The sequence below is a fragment of the Protopterus annectens genome, chromosome 10.part0 (assembly GCF_019279795.1).
Source record: "Protopterus annectens isolate FY-2018-M chromosome 10.part0, PAN1.0, whole genome shotgun sequence".
Lineage (NCBI taxonomy): Eukaryota > Metazoa > Chordata > Ceratodontiformes > Protopteridae > Protopterus > Protopterus annectens.
In genome coordinates, this window is record NC_056744.1 from 359706537 (window position 1) to 359733228 (window position 26692).

Consider the following 26692-nt stretch of genomic DNA (forward strand, 5'->3'; position numbering starts at 1 on the left):
AGATTATGAAGTGAAACCGTGTGTATATACATACATATATATATATATATATATATATATATATATATATATATATATGTATGTATATATCACAAAAAAACAAGAAAAGTTACCACAAGGGCAAAATTGCCACAGTAATTTTCAATAAGTCCAAAAGCAGCAAAAATGTGGCAAAGCACAGCAGAGAAGGCAGGCAAACGCATTCTAAAAGTCACAACTACTTTTAATAAAATAATAAAAGGTAAGCACTTTCACAATTAAAATTGCGTCATCAGACCTACTATATATATATATATATATATATATATACATATATATATATATATATATATATATATATATATATATATATATATATATATATATATATATATATATACATATATATATATATATAGTTTTTTTTTTTTTTTTCCATCCATTCATCTTCAACCCCTTTTACCATTTTTGCACATGAGGATGGGGTGTCACTTCAACAGTGACAATCATCCAGTGCCAAGGTTTGCACTGCTGGGTGGCTAGCCCTGCTGCAGTAGTTCATCCATACCACACATTCGCACACACTCTTTATTATTTTACAATCTGTGTACATTATACTTCTTTTCAGCCTTTGTTTCTGCTTTTTTTCATTAACTCTTTATTGCCTGGGGAAATCACAATGGCTCAGTGTTTTTACAAGATGCTGTAATGCTGTAACCTGAAAGCATCTATTTGGGACTGTATCTTTGTAATGTCAGGAACTGTGACTTACCTGTTATTTTTGCCATTCCTGTTTGGATATATTATGCGATCGATGTATTCATTTAATGAGCAGCACGTCTGATTCTGAGCACTTCCTAGGCCTAGACAGCTATGCCTTCTACAGTATCCTAACCTCAGATTAAACATTTATTACGTATATCTTTTCTAAGTTACATATTTGTTTTTATACACATAAGAACAACCTTGCAATCGCTGTCGTAAGGAAAAATAAGTTGGGCCTTTGCATTAAATAACTGTACTAATCACTCATTTCCCTTGTTTATAAAGATGCTTAGATGAAACAATCACATTAAAACCATGGAAAAAGACTAAACGTAATGTGATCAATGAAAAAAAGCAATCTGGCATGCTGACTTACTAACTGTATCTTGCAATATGTTTAGAAAACCTGCACAGAAAAGAAGTGCCCCAGCGTTTAGAGGTGCATGTGGATTATCCAAAATAGACATATCGATAAAGGTAAAACTCCATGGATTTTATATATGAACTTTACAATAAACAGAATTTATGACAAACTAAGAAGTTATCAAACTCAAGTGTTTTATATGCACAGTGCACCAACATATGGCCTGTATTTATCAAAATTCTATCACTAATGCATTACACTGAGATTAGAAAACACCAAAAGTCTTTGTATTTATGACCTTTTAATGTTTATACTAGAAGCTTGACATTCTGCATTTTATTATTTCATTTCATCAAACTTTCCCACCTTTGAGATCAATGGTTAAGGTTACTGCCTCACAGCTCCAGGGTTCAGTCTTACCTTGTGTTACTGTCTTCATGCAGTTTATTATAAGTGCATGGCTTTTCTCTGAACCTTTGAAAAACACGTGGGATGAGTGACTACTCTAAACTGGTTGTGTATGTATATTACATTTACTCTTATCCTGTTACACAGAATATTGATAAAAAGCATCCATATTTAATGAATTCATGATTGACAAATTAATAAATTAAACTGTGCACAAAAGCTGTACTTGAAAATAAAATGTATTTACTAACACTACCACATTCACTTTCCCAGCCAATAACTTTGTAATGATCTTTGTAATGGTCTTGAGTTTTGTTTTGTTTTTTTTTTTTAAGCAGAATATTTTAATTTGTATTCACATCGAATATTTATTTTATTCAGCCTAATTCTGAAACACAATATTATTCCTGCCCTCTTCCCGGGGGTTAGGTGATGTCCCAATCTGATAGTCAGGAATACAAATATTTAAGTATTACCCTCCGCTGCAACATGTCTAGCTCATGCATTTATAAAATTCCCACTCTTTAAGTTGGTAGAATGGGGTGGCATTCTATTCAAGATTAGTTTTTCTTTACATAGAAATATTTCAGGCAAAGTCAATGATGCCATTCTAGCTTGCCTTTCACCAAAACAGTTCTGAAAAATGTATAAACTGCTGCTTGTCTTAATGTAATTTAGTAGTCTGTTCCAGGAATCAGCTGTTCTTGTAGAGACAAGAACCAATGTGTACATCTCACATTCCTAATTAATGTCCTTTACAAGTTGTCTGATAATCCTCTATTACTTGTTGATAACCTCAGCCATTCCCAGAGAAAGATATCTTTAAATTCCCTACATACCTGACTAAGATCTCCTCTTAAAAATCTAAATGAGATACCAGAGAAGTTGAGATATATTAATCTTTCACAATAGCTTAAACTTTCACATCAGTAGATTGCCTTGGTATATTTCTCCTGTACTCTTCCCAATTTTCTCTTGTCATTTTTATTTATTTATTGACTTATTTGTGTTGGTTTGCTGTACTGCTCAAACACAACCAACAGCAGGCAGCCTGGGTTGTGTAGTGCAACAAGTAACAACAAGTAGAAAGACTACTGCATTTATAAAATATATACACTAACTGTGCAACCCACAGAAGGACAAAAGTCAGAGTAGAAAAGCTGTAGAGAGAGAACTTGTGTTTGCTTGGAAATGATTACTTGTGGTGTGTCTAGGATTAATATCAGATTTATATTCACTGTGCAGTGATGCCATGCTACTATAGTAGTCATGTGACAAGGCCTATGTCATTGCAGTTGCAATTGATCTAAGTAGAAAGTCTTGGTAAAGTGCATTAAACTTAGTATAATCAGAGAGGTCTGTCAGAGTTGAGGGAATCCTTGCCATAGTTTAGCAACATGTACAGAGAAGCTGTGACCTGTGCAGAGGAGTTTAGTTTTGGGGATTTAAAGGATTGTCTCTTAACTAGATTAGATTCGGAGGTTATAACAGGAGGGATGTACAAGTAGTCAAGTGGTCTATTGATTAGTGGGGTGGTGAGCTTTCTTATTAGGTTTCCATATTATTAATCTATACTGTAATTTAAGTCTAATCTAATTTACAAACAATGATTTCATTATTTTCTGATTTCCTATATATTATATTTTATATGGTATAGTTTTAAAAGTATCTTTACGCACATAGTTAGGGATTGGCATAATGGTTAAGGCTTTACATTTACAGACATAATAAGCTGGTATGATCTGAAAAAATCAAAAAACGGATCTAGCTGTATACCCAGTTCCTTAAATTAATCTACAGTCTCAATCACTGTGTGCTGTTTTAAATATTTACCCTTCAATCTATATCTCTCAGCTCTCAAATGTTTAATTTTTGATGTGCTTATTAGCATTTTTCACCTGTGCCTATCTAGTCACTTTAATTATGTTCTTTTGCAGACATGTCTCATCTGTAACAGAAATAATCAGTTTTCTCATTTTCAAGTCCTCTGTTAACAGACTGTACAACTCATCAGATGAAAAGGATAAATTAGAAAGATGCAACCTAAACAAATATAGGCCCAGGACAAAACCATGTGGGATAGCTTGAGTGTAGCCTAGGATATGACCTGTCCAATTGCTGTATGATACTTGCTATATCCTATTTGCAAGCCAAACAGCTATCTATCATATCAAGAATGCATTCACACCTAGTTGTTCTAATTTATTGATCAGTATTCTAAATACAGCCTTATTAAAGTATGAAAATACATCTACATAAATTACATCGTAATGCACTTTTTCTTTTATAGCTGTTGTTATTATATTATTATAGACCTTTTTGTTGCAGGTAGTAATAGACATGTGGATGATGCTATATGGCTTTATGTCCCAACCTTTTGGATTCCAACAATAATTTATCCAAAATAACCTTCTACATTTTTTTTCCTACAAGAAAGAAAGTTTATGGGTCTATATGGCTCTGGGTTTGTCATTTTCTCATTTCGCTTAAAGATGGTTTTAAGCACATCATCTATCTTGAATCATCTCTCTATACTTAAATGACCTTACGATTAACATTCACAATAGCACCCGAAATTCACCCAGAAGTATTCTCTGGTCATTGTTTCTAATTCCTTCTCCTCCCTGTGTTTTAATAAGGTCCAGTTTTCTTAGTACTTGTTCAACATAATCTAATTTAATTTCAGTATTAGAACTTACATGGATGTTATTTCACAAATTGCTTCCTCCTTTGTGCAGCCAAACTGTATACAAATTTATAAGTATGTTTACAATTTGTTGTGTCTGAGAATAAATGCAAGAATTTGCTCACAATTTGTGAACACAAAGGAGAAGATAATTTGTGATATTAACATGCGGGTAACTTCAGATTCTGCAATTAGATGTCTTTACTACTACCACATCTTATATATCCATAAAATTGATTCTGTTTATGTTCAACACCTTTGTATGTGTTTCCTCAGTTTTTTTCCTGAATTTGCTTCACACTATGTTACAATTGACTGTTCAGGTTATTTGTTTCATTGTTTCAGTTTCTTATATTCTATCTGTTGTCTTAATTAAGTATCCTGACCTTCTGTGCCTAGATCCTAATGTTAAACATTTTTTCTATGTTTTTTTTTGCATTCAATTTCCTTTCAAAATTTGCCACATGCTTTCTGCTGAAGAATGCATCACTCCAATTAGTTTTATACACTGACTGATCTGGTCCCATATAGTCTAATAATAATTTCAAGTGAAGTGGTTTAGATTTCAGTTTGGCAGAATTATTTAGCAATAGCTTAACCTTAATAACCTTGTGATCATTGCACATCAAAGGTGATAAAACATCACATGAAGTATCAAGTATCTCCTTAGGAATGCAAATACTCAGTATGTTCTGCTCCCTCATAGGAGTGTTTACAATCTGCAACAATTGTTGTTTCTGTACATACATTGAAAATAACATCCTTACTAATGTAGAAGGAATAGTATTGCAGTCTGTCTCTGGTAAATTTAAGTTCCCAGATATCATCGTTTTTCCTTCATTTCAGTGGAAGAAATGTATTGATTTCTATAAGTCATCAGCATTTGACTTTGGTGGTCTACCCCACTTCAGGAATTATAATCTGTTCCAGGATTGTCCTAGTTGTCATGGTTGCACAATCCACAGTATTGGTGTTATCACCAAAGACTTTAAAAAAATCACAGGCCTAAATTGCTATTGATTGTAACACTGACATTTGATTTTTTTTTTTTTGTTAAAATGTCTGTTACACTAAAAACATTTTTATCTTGACAGAGCTAGTTTCCAGTCATTGTTCATTATCCATGTTTCACAACCAATAACATCAATGTTGTACGATGGCAGCACATTCTCTAATAATATAATAATAATTTATTGTTAATACTCCTTGCATTAATAACCAACATGGATAAATCAGATTTTTCTGTATGTGAACTGCTTAATTTCTGGCCTGGCAAAAATTCCGTCTTGTATTAATCAAAATTTGTAATCTATCTGCTGAAAAAATGTCTTCTCTTCTCTTCCCTTCTCTTCTCTTCCCTTTTCATTTCTTCTCTTCTCTTTTTGTCTCTTCTCTTCCCTTTTCGTCTCTTCTCTTCTCTTTTCATATCTTCTCTTCCCTTTTTGTCTCTTCTCTTCCCTTTTCATCTCTTCTCTTCTCTTTTCATCTCTTCTCTTCCCTTTTTGTCTCTTCTCTTCTCTTCCCTTTTCGTCTCTTCTCTTCCCTTTTCGTCTCTTCTCTTCTCTTTTTGTCTCTTCTCTTCCCTTTTCGTCTCTTCTCTTCTCTTTTCGTCTCTTCTCTTCCCTTTTTGTCTCTTCTCTTCGCTTCCCTTTTCATCTCTTCTCTTCTCTTTTTGTCTCTTCTCTTCCCTTTTTGTCTCTTCTCTTCTCTTTTCATCTCTTCTCTTCCCTTTTGTCTCTTCTCTTCCCTTTTTGTCTCTTCTCTTCCCTTTTCGTCTCTTCTCTTCTCTTTTCATCTCTTCTCTTCCCTTTTCGTCTCTTCTCTTCTCTTTTCATCTCTTCTCTTCCCTTTTCGTCTCTTCTCTTCTCTTTTTGTCTCTTCTCTTCCCTTTTCGTCTCTTCTCTTCTCTTTTTGTCTCTTCTCTTCCCTTTTTGTCTCTTCTCTTCCCTTTTCGTCTCTTCTCTTCTCTTTTTGTCTCTTCTCTTCTCTTTTCATCTCTTCTCTTCCCTTTTTGTCTCTTCTCTTCTCTTTTTGTCTCTTCTCTTCTCTTAACAAGTTGACTCCATATTGTCTAAATACATGCATGCAAAAAATAAGGCTTGCATGTTCTATACATTCCCATTATTTTAAATGGCCCTTTTTTCTTGAAGATGTTTACCCCAAAAAGACTCCATTCATGCCGACATTGACCCAGCTTTCTAAATGTAATTTGTGAAAAGTCGATTCTAACACCTGTACAAGCTATGTTGGAGAGCTGCAATTTCCTTATTAACAACCAGCGAGTCCTTAAAGATGAAACCATGTGATCCAACATGAAAAAACTGTTCCATACTTCCATACATTTAAGCATTGTAAGGCCTGACACACATCCTGTGTCGCAGGCATAACACTATCCAGTGTTCGTTACCCCTCTACAACAGTGAGCATCAGTTCCTTTAATAATTGCATCTCTAATTGCTAATGTATCATTTGCAACCTGATCTGAAGACTCTTCTACCTTTAACTTAGTAATGATTGCCATTTCAATTGTTACAAAACAATGATCTGCGTCCTCATTATTATTAATCGTACTGTTTTACCACCTATGTTATCTGCAAGCATACAAACCTCATCTAGCTGTCTTTGACCTTCCACAGCCTCAGTCTTTCTTCTCCACTTCCTTATAGTAATGTTCTTTAATCCTTTCAAGTTAATTTAAGATTTATTCCTTTTAATCTACTCTTTGTTTCTTCTTTTTTCTACCATCCCTGTTGGAGCAATGATGTAATTTTCTATAGACTGAATGTGAGTGAAAGATGATAGATGCCAAATATCCTTTAGCTCCCTTGCAGACCTGAAACTAATTAATGAGGTAATCAGAGAGTGAGTGTTTTTTTTTTCTTTACATAAACTGTTGTTTTGTTTTACCTGTGTAAAATGATTATATTGCATTGAACATATGCAACCCCCCATGAACTTCAATTAACACAGTGTTTATTCCTGAAACAAAAACTGCAGTAGATTCCTATGTCAGTCAGGTTTATTCAGATACAGAGTGGCTTATCCTTAAGGGTGAAGTGAGCAAATTTTGCAAGGCTTGGGAACTCAGGAGACAGATGAGCTGGGCTTTATTAGTAGTTGACAGGGAAAGAGGGGCATGTTCAATATGGGGGTGGGTAACAGCAGGGCAGAACAGGATGCATACAGCCACAATTAGGGTTGCATCACTTTGCATGTCATGGAGCAGCTTTCACCTCACCAAGTCAAAACCTGGTCATTACTGAGTGCATGTGGCAGGCGGGAGGGTACTCTGTATACCTGCAGTGACTCAGGCATTATGTCCCCTTGCCCATGAGGTGGGGTTAGATCATACAAAATACCCGCATTGATGGGATGCTGGCAAGTGTACAAGCAACTATCATGGGTGCTTCTATGACTACCTCTCAAAAGGTTCAAAGGTTCAAAGATTAGTACTACACTAACTGCTCTTGTGGGCCATTTTCAGCCTAGCCAGTTACCCCATTTGAGAATCAAACTCTGCACCTTATGTTTGTAAGGTAAACACTTTAACCATTATGCCAACCTCCCACCCATAATTTTCCTCCAGTCAGCTCTCACTTCTTTGTTGTACAGGGGGTAATTCCGTGGTATTGGTATGGGGGAGTAAAGAAGTAGAATCTCAGTGAAGGAGTTTGATAGCTGGCCTGGCATGTGGGCAAGAAAGTGGCTAGAAAAATTGTTTCAGTAGTAGGTAAAGCTGAATGACCCTTTGGTAAAGTACTGATTATTTTTTGCGTCTTTCGGCTTTTCTCTGTTAGGGGTCGCCACAGCAGAACTCCAGTCCGCTAATGATTGGCAGTAAATTTTTACGTACTAGCTTGCTGGGCCTAATGCACAACCTTCAACGAAGGAACGCCCATTCACGCATGTCGCTACACAGAAGACGCTCTAACTGAGAATCGAATGGGCAACTGTGAGGCGACACCGCTACCGCAGCATGACCAACGCAGTACAAAGTACTGATTATTATAACCATATAATGGAGTTACTTTAAAAATTATGTGCCTTAAGGTTTTCTAAATAACTTCATTGTATGGTGGAATCCTCTTTATCTTCAAGTTTCTTTGTGAGGAGATGAGCCAGTATATATTTGTAATATGTAGGTGTTAAGCTGCACATAAGCATGTTGATATACATGCTATTTTTTATGCCATGTCTCACTGCACTGCAGGATGTAGTACTGATGTTTTGGCCATAAAATATGTTGTGCTGTTCAAATTATAACTTTCATTTTTGCTATAATGAGTGCTGGCATTTGAGCAAATTTTACAGGATGCACCTGACGTGTGTGTTTTCCTCCAGTACAAGTATATTACATTTTAATATATACATATATATATATATATATGTAGATATATATATATATATATACATATATATATATATATATATATATGTATATATATATATATATATGTATATATATATATATATATATATATATATATATACATATATATATATATATATACACGATTAGAGAAACGGGTACTTTTGCATTTATAAATATGCTCACCATCACTGAAGGCATGCACTTTAGTCAATCATTTGGTTAAATTAAATTGGACATTGTTTACTGAATTTTTGAAATGCAAACTCTAGAAATTTGAAGTTAGGTAGCAGATATAGTACGTTCTGCATATAAGATATTGATATTTTCTGGAAAAGGTATTACACGTGCAGCTCAGTTTAAGAACAAACATTGTTTTTAACATTTTCCTACTCTGTTATAGACCGATGTTAATGTTAAAAATGCTGTTTCTTTTTTTTACCTCCTGTTACCTTATGGAAATGCTTAATATGATAATCCTTTATATTCATATCAGCAGCAGCAGTATATATTAATATGTCTGGGGTTTTCTTAACTTCACTGATAACTACAGGTACTGACAAATAAAGACTAAGGGAACTGAGGCCTGAGTTTGCCAATACACCTTCATAAAACAGTAATTTCAGATAAATGCCCACTTTTAGTCTTCTGATCACAGTTTCATAAATGCAAAGCTACATGTTTAATATTTTTGTAAGACCCAAAACGATTTGATCTCATTTTCCATCTTGAAGGAAATTTCCAAATATAAATTGTACTGAATTTTCCTAAGAATGCCTGCAGTATTCCTAAAGTTAAGGTCATTTATAAAATCCTCATTTTATGTCAAACTGGATGCAAATGGTTTTCTCTTATGTAAGCATTCACCTTTCCATTAGACCCTGAATAAACATGCATGCCTTACAGCTAGACACGTGCCCATGTGCTCCTGTAATTTTTGCAGAGATGTTCAGTAAATAAAATACATTATTTTCTAAGTTCACACCAACACACAGTTAATTATCAGCATGCTAAACCGGGAGTATTCATATAATAACTGTGTATAATAATTTCAGGTTTTTATTATGAGGTATTACAGTAAATAGTTTTTTATTATTTTTTAACATTCATAAAAAACTAGTAGACAATCAAAATATCCTACAGAACCTATCAGTTATTAACAAAAAAATGTTGCTTATCCTTAATGAAACCTTGTCTTGATGAAAATAAATTACTAGGTATGATGCAAAGTCAGAAAAAAAAATCCCATGTTAAGCAACACAACACCATACCTTTAAACTGCCAAACACAATTCTGGAAAAAGCCAAAAATAATAGAGGATCAAATGCCCAAAATCAGGGACAAATTTTAAATATTGCTCTTATCAACCTAAAAGCTGCTAGAATAGGTGGTTTTGAATTATATATTTATTGTTATTTTATTTATTGACATTTGATTACCGGGAAAGTTCGATTGGGTAAGAGCCTATTTTCAGCAGAGGCCTGGGGAAAAAAGCTGCAAAGTATCACAAAACATTTTAGGAATAAAAATTTTATAGTCTTTACAAATAATACAGAACATACAGTTTAAATAATTATACCAAATTAGATATACTATGAAAACATTAGTTAAGAATAGATGCAAGTTATATGATGATGATTTAAAAGAGAAATTGTAGCAAGTTTATAGAGATATTAAAGGTAATTTAGTATAATGCAAACAGGAATTGCAATACAAAATGAGAGAAAAGCAGGCTTATGATATATTTAGAGAGAAAACCAGGGGGGAGAAATTGATAGAAGTAAGGAAGTGAGTGAAGAAGGGAGAGTAAGGAGATGTGTGGTAGGACTAAGTATTGGTCCACATTTAGGGATATAGTTTATCCTGGTGCTGAGCATGAACAGAGCCAGCATTTGGCTAGGAAGTCTTTCAGCATGTTTTGAAGGTTGGGAGGGAGGTTACTGACCTCATGGACAGAGATAAGGAGTTCCAGGCCTTATCAATATGGTACGAGAACAGACATTGCCCTGCAGATTGATAGGCCATACAGGAGTTTTTGGTCATTGATTGTAATGACTGACTAGGAACATAATTGTGTAGAAAGTTATTTAGTGCTGGACAACAGATGGATTCTGGATAATTTTATAGGTGGTAAAAAGCTGTATATGTTAGCTGATAAGGTAGTTCTAACCAAATTATGCTTTTTAGTCCTACACATCAGTGGCTTCTGAAAGGGGTATTTGCTGAAAATTTAGCAAATTTATTATAGCATTGTTCTGTTGTTTTTGTTGTGATTCCTAAAGGTTAGTAAGGATGGGAGCACCATAAAAAAACTGTTGGGAGGAGATAAGTAGTGGCAAGTGTAGTCTTAGTTGCATCAGTCAGAAAGCATTTGGTTCTATAAAGCATCTGTAGTTTATGATTTGTATATGCAGGTCAAAATTATTTATTTATTTATTTGTCTTTGTTGACTGGGAAAGTACAACTGCGCAGAGCCAATTTTCAGCAGAGGCCCAGGAAAAAAGCTCCCCCACAGTACATTTATATTAACAAGTGAATTTCAGACAGTTCTCAGAGCAACAGCAGTTATATTTCTCATAAACAGTAAACATAATTACAAGACAAGTACATACAATAAAGTTTTTACATCCACAATTATAAGTCTGTAGAGTTTGTTCCAGCTGTAAAATATTGCAGAAGTAAATGGATTGATACTGCAAAAGGGAAACATTATTGTAAAGAAGTTTAGTGTTCTTCCATTTCAGTTAAGAAAGGTTTCCAAGAGTTAATGGCAGGTAATGAAGTTATAAAATTATGTAGGAAGGGATATTTTAGAATTGTATAGGTCAGTAAAGAGTTCAAGAGATATACTGAAGTAAATTATAAAAATATGTAGGAGGGATGGAGGATATTAATACTGTATAGTAGGATAGTGGTAACAGCATATGACTGCGAGAGCAGGCATAGGACTAACTCTGTTTAGGCTGCCTGTTCCAAACTGTTGTATCTAGAAGGTTTGCAACTTAGGTATAAAGGTGATGCATGAGACGGGTAGAACGGTGAATGGGGCAGTTAGAAAAAGAGCAAGATGGGAAGTGTTGTTTAAGGAGGGGTGAAAAGAGATGTATTAATTCAAATGCAGGATGGAAAGTTGTTAGGGATGTAATGATTCAAGTAGAGGAGGGCAAAAAGTTAGTGATAAGTTCTATGGCGCTTGCGCTTTCACTAGAGGTCTCAACCCCGTGATGAACATGAGCATGAGCAGGATTGGGCAAGGGACTGTTTGAGCTGTATTTTATAGCTTGGAAGTTTGTTAATAATTTTTACTTGTTTAGGGATGGTGTTCCAGAGCTTGGAGATGTAACAAGAGTATAGTGAGTCCCTCATGGAATTATTTGCTTTAGTAGTGCTCAGTAAAAATTCATCACCAGAATGGAGACCCCTTGTGGGGGTGTAGGGCAATAATATATTTCTTAGTGCAGGACACTGTTCAGGAAAATATATACGTTTGTGTGCCATAACTAGCTGAGAGTATGTTATGTAGTTGTTAAGTTCTAACCAGTTTATCTGCTTTAAGACTTGGCAGTGGAGAGCTCGGTGTATAGTGTAGGTAACAAATGTATCTACTTTGTTGTAACAGGAGGCTAGTTTGGATTTTAGTGTAGAGTTTAGGCTTGTAAGGAGAGATGAGGCATATAAGAGGGTTGGAAACAAACTGGATGAGGCTAGGGGTTTTCTTCCTGGGTCTGTAATGTATTGTTTTTCCCTGTAAAGGGGAGACAAGTTTCTGGTGGGTCTTTTCAATTGTTTGAAGAATCTGTTGATCAGATTTAAGGCCGTCCTGTATTACAATGCCCAGTAATTTAGTCTGTGGTACTACCTCACTTTTAGTATTACTTGCTGATATAACCAAGAAAGACTGTTTTTGATGGAGATTATGTTTTGGGGTGAAGAGCATCAGTTTTGATTTATTTGGATTAAGGAGCAGGTTTGAATTTTTCAGCCAGGTTTTGATTGGATAGAAAGAAATTTGGGTGGTTTCTTGTAGTCTGGATATTGCGGGGGCTGTACATATTAAAGTCAAATGATCTGCATATTGTACTACATTTACTGGTGTATGGCATTGTGAAGATTGTTTATAACAATATTAAAAATAAGGGGTCTTAGTAGAGAGCCCTGGGGGATGCCTGTGGTAAATAGGAGACACGTCCTCTTGCCATTTGACTGCTTATTACCTTCCGGACAGATAAATAAGGAATCATTTAATGGAAGACAGAGAGAGACCTACAGAAGAGAGTTCAGTGAGTAAATGTTGGTGTGATACAGTGCGGAAGCATTGGATAAGTCTAGGAACACAGTCGACACTAGGTTACTATAGTTCCAATGCTGGTTTAAAGTGTTGGTAAAGTAAAGGAAGGCATTGGTTGTCCTGTGGTGGGGTCTGAAACTATGCTGTGTTTTAAAGAGCTGATTATTTGAATTTATGTGATATAGAAGCTGTGCATGAATACGTTTTCAAGTATTATTATTAGGGGGGAGATGATTGCAATGGGCCTGTAGTTATTAAACTCTTTAGATGTGCCTCCTTTGTGTAAAGGTACAACAATGGATTTATTTTTCCACATGGAAGGAATTTATTTTTCAGATATAGATCTACTTAACAATATAGAGACTGGAAAAGCAATTGCATCTGTAGCCATCTTTAAGTAGTCAGAGGGGAGTTGGTCAACAGCTAGGGTGGTTGTTTTTAGATTATGAAGGAGTATTTAATGGTGGAGGTAGGTACTGAGTGGAAGTCAAATAGCTAAGGATATCTAGCAGAGGCTGCTGGTACTGACAGGGTAGTGGAAGTATTAATGTTTGTGAGGGACAATGTAGTCTGTATAAAATAGTTGTTAAACTGTGTGGGAACTGACTCAGCAGTATTGTTGGACACAGGGGTGGGGGTAGTAATTTGGCCTGGGTGCAATCATTTCTTTATAGATGTCCAGAAGAGTTTTAAGTTATTTTGATATTTATTTTGGAGTGTGTTATAATACGTTTGCTTGTCATGTTTTATTTGGTATTTTGTCTTATTCCTTAGTTGCCTAAAAAGTTAAAATGTGTTTTGTGTTCTACTTTTGAACCACTCTTTCCAGGCTTTGTCACACTGTAGCATTAATTTCTCAGTTTCTTTTGTTAGCCATGGTGCAGGATTGAACTTGTCCCATTTACTACTTAATTGGGCAAGGTTATTGAGAAGCTTTACGAATGTCTCATTGAAGTGTGAAACAGCGAAGTCTAAGGGCATATATTTTAGTATTTTACAATTATATTCTCTTAAGGATTTCATGAAAGTGTGTTTGTCAAAGTTTTTTGAATTGCAAACTTGGTTGTAAATTACATGTTTATCTTGGATATTGTAACTTCTGAGACCGTAAGTAGGTTAATGGTCACTTAGCTGTCTGGAAGGCTACCACCAGTCTTATTTTGTTGGGTCTATTAGTAAGAATCCTGTCTAAGGTTGATTGCCTACCAGTACTTTTGTGACCTGTAGTAACTATAATCTGCCCATCTATGTTTAGGTCCCCTAATATTATTGTTTTATGCTGTATATGGTAGAATATCCAGTTTAGGATTTTTTTCCACAGTGGTAATGCTTTTACCAGGTGGGCTATATATATATATATATATATATATATATATATATATATATATATATATATATATATATATATATATATACACATACATACACACACACACACACACATATATATATATATATATGTATATATATATATATATATATATATATATATATATATATACACACACACACATACACACACACACACTATATATATATATATATATATATATATATATATATATATATATATGTATATATATATCTCCATATCTGCTAAATCTGCTAAATGAAGTGCTTTTCTATTATTGATTTTGAGGTGTGATGCAAGCAGTTCTACGTTATTAAACTGTGGCATCTCCTGTGCATATGCAGTTATATTTGCAGAATTCTTGTAGATGATGGTTATGCCACTTGCCTGCTAATTTTTCCTGTCAAGCCTAATTATACTGAAACTAGGTGGGGTAATTTCATTGTCATTTATGTCTTTTTTCAGCCATATTTTTGTAGCTATGATTACATCTGGGGAATATATGGCAATACAAGCATGTATGTCCTGGATTTTATTACATATACTTCAAAGATTGATATTTAGGAAGAGATGGCTGAAAATGGGGGATGGGAGAGGAAAAGAGAATGGTTCATTTAATAATGTGTTAATGTTTTGTTTTTGCTGTTGTATGGGACCAGGGCTTGGTTGAATGTCTCCAATGATTTTTTTGGGTGGAAATTTTATGAAGGGTAGTATGTAGCCAAATGCATTTGTGTTTTAGCTTTATTGGATTTCATATAATAATGTACTTAGATTTAAGATACTTATAATTGAAAAAATCTAAGAAGATTTGCTGGTACAGTTAGGGTGCTGTGGTTATTAATACAATTTGGTAACTTTTGGTGTAGAGTGTATGGCTTTGTAGAACTGTTAATTCAATTTATTTGGGAAGTATGGTAGTTGGTAAAGAATGCTAACATGCTGATGAGACACACTAATATGGTTTGTCAGAGACATTGTTTATAATATGTAAGTTAGGTTTTGCTGAAGATTTTTGCTTGCACCATAGTAGTTTTAGTTACAGCAGTATAACTTCCGAAAGGACAGTCTGGGTACAGCACTTTAAGTAAACGAGTCAGAGGTGCTAATTATAGAGCAACTGTGATTGGGTTATTTTCTGATTGCTTTGATGCAGAGATAGGTTGGAGGAAGTGTAGGGGTGGAGTTGGGATATTTTAAATGGAGAGTAGGAGGGGTGGGTGGCAATTGGGGGGTAGGGTAGAGAAATAGACTGAGCCTGAATGTAGCGAGGGTGAATGGAAGAGGGCTCAACTACTGAATCAGCAAAGTAACAGTGTTGTGGAAAACATCAGTAAGCTTTGGCTACAGCAAAAAGTAAGAATGTTTCCAAAGATAGGTAACTGCATGAGTTAAACAGTGTAAAACAGAACCTGAAAGGGGGAAAGGAGAATTTCAGGAAGCAGTAGACAAACCCCAGAAGAGTAAGCAGAAATTTACACGTGTAGTTAAGAATTTAGAGAGTTTGCTGCACAATATTGTAGTAAAGGAAGAAAAGGAGGAGGGACTAGTCTAAAAAAGAAACCAAAGCAAATAGTCTGTCCTGCTTCATCGGAGTGGAGGGTGGTGGTGAGGGTGATGACAAGCTATGTATTGGTAGTTATTTTGGACTACACAAAAACCTGCTAAACTGATTGCCAATTATTATGCGTTGTAGTATATACCAATGGTATATGTGTTGTTGGGGGATCTATGGAGTCATGTCCTCCTGTACAGAGTAGGCACCAATACAGTTACCTACTTCAGGTTAGTGGACAGAGACACTCAACTCTCCCTATAGTCTGATTCTGCAAGCTGTAAGTCCAAGTTTATGTTAACTTTAATGGATTATACATACATAACTGCACACTCTTGGTCCTTTCAAGGATGGACTTCAGGCTTGGGGGATAATTGCTGGACAGTGATAGTTCCTATGCAGTCTGTGCAGCGTATTAGCTGGGACTGGTTTGGTTAGGCTCAGCAGAGGAGGATTACAGGTGGCTGAAAGGGATAAAAGAGGTTTAATTAACTTAGATGCTAGATGCTGTTATGGCAAACATGTTATTATGTTTGAAGAATTCAGTTTAAGTTGAAAAAAAGAAGATGGGAGTAGACATTGCTTGTTACCAGGTCAGGCCTCCAAAATACTTTTGCAGATATTTATGCACCACTGCCAAAAGGTGAGTTCATAGGCCCCTCTGTACGCAGGAGTTCTGCTCAGCAAACAAACATTTACCGTTCGATACAACAAGATACAGAAGTGCACAGCAGTGTAGCACACTGGCCTAGCAGTCATGTCTGCTGCATCAAAATGACATTAAACCCCATCTGTCCGTAGAAATAGGTACAACAACATCTGATGTCTACAGCTAACTCTTAGCTGTAGATTAATAAATCACAGCTGATGTGGTCAACAATTAGTATAACACAATCTCTACACATTTCACAATGCAGTAATAAGGGTAAACATCCTATAGTCAAGACACTTTTTGTACCTTTATTACTAGGTTTCATGCCTGCTGTCTGACATTTGCCTGTGTAGTTAGCAGCACTATTAAACCAACACAAAATGTCTGTAGGTCAACAGAAGGATAAATTCTAGCAGCTCATTTAACGTGGAAACAAGCGAGAACTTGTTTTTGTCAAAACCATACAACACTAGCACCAGAACAATCTCTCTCTCTCTCTCTCTGGGGAACTGTAGCTGAACAATATAAACTCTAGTATATTTTACTTCAGTAAACTGCCTTTTAGTGATAAAGACAAAAAACTTTAACAACATAATAAGAAATCAACTTCTAGCAATAGAATTAGTTTTAGCTAGTACCATTTGTATGCAGTTTGCTTTTAGTTAAACACATTACCATAAAAGTCATCCTAAACAATCATGAAAACAAAACATTTAGTATCTGCAACCTAGAGCATGAACCAGCAACTTTTCTATGATATAAATACATGCTAACTGCTAGTGATTTACTGATTTAAAACTTACTGATTTAAAACTATCATCCACTATCATCCCTAATAATTTGCTGAGAAAAGTGACTTCAGTGGTTGTACTATCAAGAGCATGGACTTTAAATTTTGTTTTTCCATTGGAGAGGGATTGGGTGAAAAAAGTAGCAGTTTGTCTTTTTTTAGGTTTGAGCATGAGTTGTGAGTTACAAACCATGCTTCAGTTGCTGTTAGTTTCCTGAGTAATTTTTTGAAGGTGTGCTACATTGCCAGATATGAAAAATAGTGTGGAGTCATCTGAGTACTGTATTAAGGAGGCCTGCGGTGTGGATGTGTGGAGGGTGTTGGAAAGAATGTTAAAGAGGAAGGGACCAAGGACAGAGCCTTGTGATACACAGGAGGTCACTGGAAGGTATGGAGAGAGGGTGGTGTACTATTTTACTGACTGATACCTATTGGATAGTACCTTTTGAACCATAGAAGCATGGGATGAGAGAGACCTAATGAGAACATCTAAAGTAGAAGTTTGCTGTGACAAACTGTATCAAAGAATTTATATGTTTATAGGTGTTTGCTAGGCTAACAACCACAAGAACCTTTTTAAGCCATGCCATGCATCCTAAATCTCCGACAAGTTCTGACACCCTTGATAGGTGTAAACATGGGCCTTGGAGATAAACCGTTTACAGGTTACCTGTTTGCATCAGAGACATAGGTGCCAAACCAGGGATTAATTTCTGGTTTCCCATCCAATTGTCCAAATTGCACTTGAATTGGTTTAGGCAGGAACTCTGCTTCACATGGATGGGGAGCTTGCTTGATAGATGGGGTAGTCTCTGGGATACATACATATCTCTCCAGCAGGTCATATTTATATCACAGGCAAGGTTTAAGTCTTTAGAATGGGTAATTCTGGTACTGTTTGTTTTGTGGATATGCAGGATGTCCATTGGAGTGAGTTCTGACAATGCCGTCTATGCCAGGCATAGATCTCCCCTCAAAAGCCTGTAGGAGACAGAATACAGGGATATACGGCCTTGAGGCAGTCTGCATAGGACATATTACTTATGCCCTGTATTCTTTTAGTGAGGAACCTCTGTGGATGTTCCAGTTGTTGGATATGCATGGTTAGGTACATACCAAACAGGGCATTGTACTCAATGATAAGTCTGATAAATGCCAAATACAGTGGCACAATGACTTCCTTGGACTTAGATGCCATATCTTTGTTTATAAGCTGCACAACATAGAATGAATTCCTCACCACTGTAGATGTGATGATCAAAGGCTAGATTACTATCTAAGTGTGTCCTTAAGTCCCTGACTACTGGGTCAACTCTAAGGGGTGTGTTTTCTCAATATGATAGTTACCAAGGATAATATTATGCATTTCTTGGCATTTAGTTTTAGTCCATGACTCTGACACCAGTTGTTTGTCTGTGTCAGCCCCTCCTGGAGAACATTTGTGTCAGTGTGAGATTCAATGACAGCTCCTAATTTTCAATCATCTGCAAATTTAGTCAGCCAGAGACCACTGACATTGGCCTTGACTTCTGAGAAATAAATGCCAAAAAGGAGTGGTCCAAAGACTGATCCGTGAAGGACTCTACTTGTGACTGGCCTCTTTGTAGAAGTGGATTCCCCAACTCTAACTTCCTGGGTCCTGTCTGTGAGCCAGTTGGCTATCCACCGAGTGATGTACGGGTTTGTACCTAACCTCTTAAGTTTGTCAACAATGCCCGAGTGGGGTATTGTGTCAAATGCCTTGGCCAGGTCAAGGTAGGCAGTGTGAATGATTTTGCCCTCATCCATTGCTTTGGTGACCTTCTCAAAGAAGTCCACCAGGTTGAGTAGGCATGATCTGCCATTTACAAAACCAAACTGGGTTGGGTGCAGTCTCTGGAGGTTTACTATATCTCTATTGATCATCTCCATGATAATTATTTCCATGGCTTTACATATAAGACTAGTGAGACTTATGGATCGGTAGATGGCCCACTTTTGTGCAGAGGGATGACTGTTTCCTTTCTCTATTCATGTCTAGAAATAAGGAGGAGACTAGTTTGCCATTATCTCTAGCTTTACTGACAGTATCTCTATAGGTTAGAAGTGCAGTGTTAGCACTATGCGACGGATGGAAGCCATGCTGTGTGGGGGATAGGAGTTCTTGCATGATGAGATAGTTTAGCAATTGTTTTTGAATACTTTTTTTTCAAGTATTTTGGAGAGGGAGGATTTGATTGCTATAGGTCTAAAGTTAGTAATGTCTGTAGAATTTCCTGCTTTGTACAGAGGGATAATGTGTGACTTTTTCCAGAGACAGGGAATAGGATATTCCTGGAATTACTAAGGATTAAGACAGGGTGGGTAATGCTATCAGCTACTATTTTAAGGTATTTCTTTGGAAGGTCATCAGCTGAAGTAGAGTATGGTTGGAGTTTGTTGGTTTTATACAGGAGGTGGGCACAGGTTTGAAGGTAAAAGTGGATGTGATGATATATGGCTGTTGGGCAGGGTTAGTATTAGATGCTGGGGAATCCTTTGTTTAAGATGCTATACTATCTATAAAATAAAAATTTAATTGTATTGCAGTTTTGAGTGATGAGTTATTGGGGAAGAGTTAGGGATGAATTTATGGCTGGGATGCAAGATTTCTTTAATGGCTGTGCAGAATTTTTACTATCATTCTGAAAGTTATTATAGTATAGTTTTTTGTCTTCAATAATTTGCTTTTTAGTATGATTACAAGAGTTTCTGAAGTTTTCGAGATATTGTGGTGTTTTATTTGTTTGCCATTCTTTCCATGTTTTCTTCTCTATCCTGCATTGGCATTCCACATATTTTGGATAAGCACATTGCATTATTTGTGTTTAGTCTCTTCCTTCTAGAAGGTGCAAGGCTGTTTAGGATATTCAGGAAAGTTGCACTGAATTCATTTAGAGCATCATCTAATGGAAAGGTTTTTAGAAAGTTCCATTTAATAGATGACAGTGTAGTAATGCACATTTGTGGGTTAAACTTGGAAAGGTTGCATGTTGTTTTATAAATATGCTGTTTAACTGGATGCGTGAGATGTCTAGTCATACAGATTTGGAAATGATCACTGAGAGCGTCTGACATTGAACCTGAGGTGGTGAATTTGCTAGGGTCCAATACTAGGATCCAGTCTAGCAGGGAATTTGATACCTTTGTTATAATGTGTAAGGCTATTAATTAGTTATGTGAAACCATATAAGATTATTCTAGATGTAGGGTAGTTAGAGTTTATGTCCAACCCATTGCTATTTGCATCACCTAGTAGTGTTATTTCTTATGGAATTGTTATGAATATCCAATGTAGGGTATCTTAAAGTATAGCTGTATTGTTTCCAGTTGGGATATAAAGAACAGTAATACATATTTGTTCATGATTGTTTAATTTCAGGAAAGTTAAAAGAAGCTCTGCTGAATTGAATTTTGGTGTTGGTTTGTTGTAAAGGGAGTTGTGGTAGTTGTTGGGAAATAGTAAAGAAATACCACCACCTTTCCTCTTCATACAGTCATTACTGATTGTATCATGGCCAGGAGGTATAACTTTGGAGTTGTTTATGCTGAGTTTAAGACAAGTTTCAATTACAATGAGAACATCAGGCTTATGTTGGGCAATCCAGGCACGTAGTTCAGCAATTTTATTTGTTAAACTTCTAACATTTATGGCAGCAAAAGTTAGATTAGTGGGGTTGGGGGTTAATGGTTTTAAGTTTAGAGTCATGTGTGGAAGAGAATTGTCTTGCTGTTCCTTGTGATAGGTAGGGCCAGGATTAGAGTGAATGTCTCCTCCTAGAAGGATTTTCATATATTGGGGAATTACTGAAACTTGTTTTTTGGAGAGTATTTTTCCACCTAATTTTGTTTTGATTTGAGTTGAAATGGAGTTAATTAGTCTATATTTGGAGTAATGGTGAGGGGTGTCATTAAATAGGTTTGATGCGATGTGTGGAGAGAGTAGGGAGGAAGTATGGATAGGTGGTCGGGACAGAGGTGGACATATGTTGAGAGATATTATAGAGTCAAGGTAAGATGAAAGGTGGCCCATTAGCAGGACAAGAATAAAGGATAAGCTGAGTAGCATGATTAAGTAAAGGGGTCTGTATGTTATAGTAGGCAGGTAGTGGGGAGCAGGGATGGAGTGAAAGTAAGAAGTAGCAGGACAGAAGGATAGCTAATGGTGGTGGGATCTGAAAGCTGATAGAGGGTAGGTAGGAAAGAAGTGTTTTCTATGAAGGAACAGAGTTAAGTTACCCTAGTATCTTCTCCGAAATGTAAGGAATGGGGGAGGATTAAAAGGTCAGAGTTTCAGAATCTAGGTAAATAAGAAGTGAAAGTTTATTTGGAAAAAGCAGAAGATACATTGTAGAATAGACAGATGCTGTTAGGGAGGGGTGTGACTATGAATATATATAGTACAAAGCAGTATGGGAGGGGGAAAGGTAGTTGTGAATGGTGCTAAAAGATTAAATGGAAGTTGGGAAATAGGTAAAAAGTAACAGCAGCCTTTGTATGATAGTAATAAAGTTGTCTGGGAGGGATAGATCTTACAAGTGTAATGTGCGTATAGGAAGTCTACAGTCTAAAAGGAACGCACGCCGATGCCAACATGCCCTTTTCTCCATTGTAGTGCTATACTGGAGTTGTTATATTTAGTTAGGTGGGTTTTACTTACCTCGGCATGCATTCTGTTTAGAAATAGCCAACTGTTTACTTACCATGATAAAACACCGACATTGGGGTTTCCACGGTTTGTGATTTTCGGCTAGGGATTTTCATCTTCTTGTACCTGGTCTACAGGATTTAGAAGTAGATCCATTCATAGATTAATATTGCCTGCTGTTTTTCCTAATGTCAAATAGTGCAAGAAGATGGTGAGAAAAAAGAAACTACCCAGTACTAAATTATTAAATTCTGTTTTGATTAGTATACATGATGAATTACTATGCAATACAGCACTAAGATAATGCACACAACTATCTGGGTTTGTGTCTATCGACAGCACGAAATCTATAGTTATCTTGTAGCTTGTTTTTGAAATGCATGCGCTCAGAGACATTTCTCCCTACTAGAATAATTTTTCAACAGTGAGAAGCAGTCGTTAGTGAGAGTTTGTTCACATTGAAGTAGTTATACTGTGATCTGTTTAAAGTAATGGCACCACTAATCTAGGAAAAAACTCTTGTGTTGTTCTTCCACTAACTTTTCATTTTTTACTTTCTTATATCATTACTTCTCTTTCAAATTATAGAATACCTGCAATATAATGTTTTAATTCCAACTGATCTCAACAGCAGAATGCTCATCTACTAATGTACTATAAATATTGAGGCCTGTTTGGCACCCTATGACACAGATGTCATTTAGTCTGGACAGATGGAAAGATTTACTTGACAGACAAAGAGACATCTCTCAGTGTTCAATCAAAAGAAAATATTAAAGCATACCTAGGGCATAGGCCTAGACTGCGGTGGTGGTGCTGCGTTAGTGTTATCGCCTTACAGTAAGACGTTGTCCTGTTCAGTTCTCAGCTAGAGTGTCTTCTGTGTAGAGACATCCGTGAATGGGCGTACCTTCATTAAAGGTTGTGCGTCAGGGCTGGCAACTCGGCATATAAAAATCTACTGCCAGTCATTAGCGGACCAGATTTACACTGTGGCGACCCCTAACCGGGAAAAGCCGAAAGACATAACAACAACAACCTAGGGCATAGGCCTACTTAAAAAAATCCACAATGAAACTCTAAGGAACATAGATACACACTGGCACACTTGTAAGAGTTGTTGCCTTGAAATATGTGGTTCTTCAGCTTGGTTCTTGGCTGGGGTGTCTTCTGTGCAATAGTCCATGCCAGTTGCTTCTCAGATGCCCTAGTTTCCAGTGCCGTGTGTGTGTGTGTGTGTGTGTGTGTGTGTGTGTGTGTGTGTGTGTGTGTGTGTGTGTGTGTGTGTGTGTGTGTGTGTGTGTGTGTGCATGTGGGGGTCTGTGTGTGTGTGTGTGTGTGTGTGTGTGTGTGTGTGTGTGTGTGTGTGTGTGTGTGTGTGTGTGTGTGTGACTGTGACAGAGAGACTGCATGCCTTACTTTCTGTGTGTCTGTCTTGTCTGTGTATATGGGATACATGATTGTACAGTTTGCATAGTCAATTCTTCTTACACACAAACACAAACACACACACACACACACACACACACACACACACACACACACACACACACACACACATTAACTAGATGCTTAAAAAACACGATCAATTCAAATTGGCAATAAATAGGGTCCTTCTCTCAGCTGTCTTTGTTTGTGGGAAGAGTCTTAAAATATGTTTCAGGCAAATGTTAGGCATGTCCTATGGCCATCTGATACCAGCTCATTCTGTGTCTCTGCAGCAGCTCCAAATGGATATAAATTCAAGCCCTGTACTAGATTCTTAGGAATAACACCAGTCATATGCCCATCTGCTATTCACTGCATTACAGGAAAGGGCACAGAGCTGCAAGACTTCTAAAAAATCTCAGTCTACCATGAACACACGCATAATTCTCGCTGCTAGGCAACATAAAATCATCCATGAGTAAGAACACATAAAAAGACTGTGTGGGTTTCAGGCAGAGCAAATACATTATGTATTACTAGTGTAGCCTAATGTATGTGCACAAATAATATGTTTGAGTTCAGGGCAGTTTTTATACAGAAACTGATTTGAAAACATACATAAGCAGTTCAAGGATATAAATAAATCTTTTCCATTAGTGGCAAAGCTAATTTGCACCTTTATTAATCAGCACACATTAAAGATGAATGCCACAGCTTTCAGAAACTTGGGTTCAATGTGAATGTTTTGGTACTTTTAGAATTATTTGCTACCATCTTTGAATGATCCTTTGAAAGCAATAGTTTTATCAACAAAGGTTTCACTTTAAAATGACAGTAGATTAAACATTCAAATGTACTGTAGGTGTAGTACATTACATCACACAAATCCATGGCCATGATGCAAGGTAGGCATATAATACTCACACTTGCAGGTTTAATCTTCTGTCATTTTAAAGTGAAACTTTTGTTGATAAAACTCTCACACTCAACATCTTTCTCCTTACACCTAGCCTCCACCTCTCTCTCCGTCTAAAACTATCATCATTTCACACAACCCATCTCCCTCCCCACCATATGTGTCCTTTTTCACACCCTCCCAAGCTATACTGCTATCTCCACTAGTTTGTATCACACCAATATTATCCTACAAAAGAAAGTAATCCTGCTGTCCACACATCATAACTCTTCTTATCACCGTGGCCACAAATACTTCAGCAACGCAAAAAGAAGTCCCTCCCAAGTAACTTCTTAACTCTGTAACTTGGCTCCCTGTGATGATATACACCCCAACTCAGGCCCTTCTTCCCCTTCTTATAATTCCCACAACTCCACAAAAAAAACTAAAATTTACCACTGTTAATCTTCAGAGTATTAAGAACAAAATTCCCCACCTGCATGCATGGCTAAGTCAACACAAACCAAACTTCACGGCCATTACTGAAAAATGGCTCAAGTCATATATCAAGGATTCTGAAAGTCTACCCCCAAACTACTCCTGTCTTAGGAATGACAGACTCCACAAAAAAGGTGGAGGTGTCGCCTTATTATTCCCAAGCACCTACACAATCATTCCATACTCTAAACCAATTCCCTCTTTCTCATCTACTGAGCCACTAGTTACTTTTCTCAAACTTAACAACCACAAAAGCCTTTGCATCATAGTAATATACATTCCCCCAGAAAACAATAGCCCTATTATAGAAGAAATTTTAGCCTGGAAAAGCCTTAACATACAAAATTAAATAATTTTAGGTGACATTAATATCAATTGGCTAGACATCTCCAATAATAATCCCAATGCAAATATCAACCTACACATATATTCTCAACTAATTTCTCATATCACCAGACCAAACAAGAACACAAACAAAGGCTCAACCTTAGATTATATCCTAGTTTCTGACCCTGATAAAATCTCTTCCTCAGGCATTCTCCCTGATAGTATCAGTGATCACTCTCCAGCATTCGTTATACGTACTGATAGTATCAGTGATCACTCTCCAGCATTCATTATACGTACTGATAGCATCAGTGATCACTCTCCAGCAATCATTATACGTACTGATAGCATCAGTGATCACTCTCCAGCAATCATTACATGTACTGATAGTTTCATAGTTTCATAGTTTAGTACTAGGCTATCTGCCCTGGGGCATTTGTAAGCCTAGCCATAGTGATGTGGCTTTTGCCACCCCATGAAATGGTACAAAAATGTACAGAATAAATTTAGAATACTGTGCCTCTGTCTAGTAGTGACACAATGAAGGTCCCCTTATATAATAGAATTAGTTTACTGTGCCCCTGTCTAGCAGTGACACAGATGTGACCCCTGGGGTAAACTTACGATCTCCCATCCACTCATCAAGATTTCTCTTGAAGAGAGTCAGTGAGGGGCTCTGCCTAATACGAACTGGGATCTTGTTCCAAAGCATGGGAAGCCTCTGGGTTATGAATCTGTCCCTCCAGCATGTCCTATTCATACTTGTGCCGAGGTTTAAGTCTTTAGCTCTCGTGGTCCTGATGGATTTGGATTTTTGAGGTGGAGCATGTCCATCAGATCCTGATTGGACATGGCCTTGTACGTCAGGCAGAGATCACCTCTGAGCAGGCGGTATGCTACTGAATAGAGCTGAAGTTTCTTTAGTCTGGCAGAATAAGACATATGTTGGAGACCCTTGATCCTCTTGGTGAGGTACTTTTGTGGTCTCTCCAGCTGTTGCAAATGCCGGGTGAGGTACATACCAAATGGGGCATTGTACTCAATCATGGGTCTGATGAGGGAGGAGTATAGGGGTACAATGACATCCTTGGATCTGGATGTGAATCCCTTCATGATGAGGTGTGCAAGGTAGAATGTTTTTCTAACCACTTTGGCAACGTGGGTGTCAAATGAGAGGTCGCTGTCGACTTGGGTCCCTAGGTCTCTGATTACTTTTTCCGTACTCAGTGGGTTGGTGTCTATGTGATAATTTGTGGGTACTTTGTTTTTCCCAAAGGGGATGACTATACATTTTTGGCATTTAGTTTAAGGCCATGACTCCAGCACCAGTTGTCCGTTTCTGTGAGGCCTTTTGTAGGATGTATGTGTCCGCTGGTGTATCGACTATGGCCTAGTTTGCAGTCATCTGCAAACTTTGTCAGCCACAACCCTCCCATGTTTGCTTTAACATCTGAGAAATAAATGCCGAACAAGAGGGGTCCCAGGACAGATCCCTGTGAGACACCACTTGTGACTGGCTTTGAGTCTGACATTGCTCCAGCAATTTTAACTTTATGGGTTCTGTCCTTTAGCCAGTTTGCAACCCATCTAGTGACATAAGGGTTTACGTTTAAGCTGTTGAGCTTATCTATGATGCCTGAGTGGGGTATTGTGTCGAAGGCCTTAGCCAAG

The 26692-nt window shown here is 36.8% G+C and overlaps 1 protein-coding gene across 1 annotated transcript in view; it reads right to left on the minus strand.

Moving 5' to 3' along the window:
* NMNAT2 (nicotinamide nucleotide adenylyltransferase 2) overlaps positions 1-26692 on the minus strand; it is a 1202096-nt gene that overhangs the window by 933333 nt on the left and 242071 nt on the right. The window lies entirely within an intron of this gene.